Raw genomic sequence first — 2,453 nt, 5'->3', positions numbered from 1 at the left:
GAAATTGCTCTTTTATTGAGTGTTTGGGTACCACCGACCGAGAGGTCAGTGGCGGGATAAAACAAAACAAAATATTCTCCACCCGGCCCTCCTCCGGGGGAGGGAGTGGTGCGTTCACCACCTCCCGAAGAACAACCCCGTCCATCTCTGGGTCGCCCGTCTCAGGGCCTCTTGCTCTTCCTCTTACCACCAGGTTTGGCGGGGGCCGAGACGGGCGGGACGGACGCCCTGTGACCGGCTCCACGGCGCTGCTTAGCTGGAGGCTGCTGCGGCGTGGGAGCGGCTGCAGGGGGATGCCCTTGGCGACGAGCAGGCTGAGGTGTTGCAGCCGGCGGACGGGTGGAGGCAGCAGCAGCTCGCCGGAGCAGGATGTGTCGAATCGCCTCAGTCTGCTTCTGTGCAACCGAGAACTGCTGGGCGAAGCTCTCGACTGAGTCGCCGAAGAGGCCGGTCTGGGACACAGGGGCATTAAGGAACCGAACTTTGTCGGCATCCCTCATGTCGGCCAGACCCAGCCAGAGATGGCGCTCCTGGACCACAAGAGTGGACATCGCACGACCCAGAGAACTCGCCGTGACCTTCGTCGCTCGGTGCACGAGGTCAGTTGCGGTTTGGAGTTCTTTCAGAACTTCCGGATCGTGACCACCCTCGTGCAGGTCCTTCAGTGCCTGAGCCTGGTGGACCTGCAGTAACGCCATGGCGTGTAGGGCAGAGGCAGCCTCTCCACAGGCTGCATAAGCACCGCCGGTCAGACCAGACGAGTGCTTACAGGCCCGGGAAGGAAGGGCCGGTTTGCCCCGCCAGGTGGAAGTGGTACAAGGACACAACTGCATCGCTACACCGGGGGGATCTCTGTATACATCTAGGGTGGTGAGGGAGGAGGAACTACTAGGCCAGTTTCTGGCAGTAAAAGGTGCCATCCACGACCTGGTGAGCTCCACATGCACCTCCAGGAAGAATGGCACCGGAGTGGGGCGCTGAGAACCAGCGCGGGCCACCCCGAGAAACCAGTCATCCAGCCTCGAGGGCTCCGGACGCGGTGGAGGTTTCCACTCGAGCCCTACCCTCTCTGCGGCCCGGGAATGCATAGCCGTCATCTCCGGATCCGATTTAGGCCTTGCTACCAGCCCGAAGGGTGGCAGCGCAGCCGAATCTTCCTCTCCAGGGAGCTCAGGCTCGCCCTCCGATGCAGCGATCGACATCCGATCGTCGGGAGGAGCCCCAAAGGATATGACTGGTACACTCTTTGTAGAGGGCCCAGCACATTCCTTAGGGAGTTTGGCTGGCTGGGAAGTGCAAGAGGAGTGGCGGTCCCTGGGAGGTTGATTCCTCGGAGGGGTTGCCGCCACTGTGATCCTCAAACCGCCTGAGCTACTGCCAGAAGTAGTCCTCCCCTGACTTCTGCCAGGAAGAGAACTAGATCGTGGCAGAGGCACCGGAACTCCACCCCTTTCGAGGTAGTGGAGCCTGGTACGCAACTCTGAGATGGTCATCTTCCCGCAATGGGAACATGACTCATCCACGAATGCCACTTCAGCGTGCTTAATGCCCAGGCACGTGAGGCAGCGATCGTGACCATCACCTGGCGCCAGGTAACGACCGCATCCAGAAACGCACGGGTGAAATGCCATCTTTAAAAAGACGAGTCTTTAAAAAGACGTTCACTCGTGAATGCTCTTTTAGGATTGCTCTTTTAGTTGTGCTGAAGCACACAGGGGAGATGGCCGCCGCAACACTACAGGGGGTAGTGCAGCCTGTAGTTTGCATCCACTCAACGAAGCTCAACCAACCCGTTGTTGCGCCATAACACCCGTACAGAGAAGCTCCTTTGAGAGTGCTGACTCGTTCAGAAGACGAAGCTTGGCAGGAGCAGAACGACAACACCGCTCGGCTCTGAAGCGAAAAGCTAAGTATGCAGTGCACCTGCCTTGAGGTTAACATTTAACCTTTTCTTTTTAAAGGTTAAAAATTAACATTTCTGCATTTGACATTGAGAGCATAGGTCGTAATTTAGATATATTTTTAAGATGGAAAAGTGCAGTTTTACAAATACTAGAAACATGGTTTTCAAAGGAAAGATTGCTATAAAATAGCACACCTAGGTTCCTAACTGATGACAAGAAATTAACAGAGTAGTCATCAAATGTTAGACAGTGTTTTAGGTTATTACATGCTGAGGTTTTTGGTCCAATAATTAAAACCTCTGTTTTTTTCTGAATTTAGCAGTAGGAAATCACTAGTCATCCAGTTTTTTATATCAACTATGCATTCCGATAGTTTTTCAAATGTGTATGTTTCATCGGGCCACGAAGAAATATAGAGCTGAGTATCATCAGCATAACAGTGAAAGCTAACACCATGTTTCTTGATGATATCTCCCAAGGGTATCATGTAACGTGTGAAAAGCAACGGTCCTACTACTACTCCATACTGCACTTGTGATCGATATGATA

The sequence above is a fragment of the Sinocyclocheilus rhinocerous genome, unplaced genomic scaffold (genome assembly GCF_001515625.1).
Source record: "Sinocyclocheilus rhinocerous isolate Xijiao unplaced genomic scaffold, SAMN03320098_v1.1 scaffold2092, whole genome shotgun sequence".
Classification (NCBI taxonomy): domain Eukaryota; kingdom Metazoa; phylum Chordata; class Actinopteri; order Cypriniformes; family Cyprinidae; genus Sinocyclocheilus; species Sinocyclocheilus rhinocerous.
Note: the sequence above shows the minus strand (reverse complement) of the source record.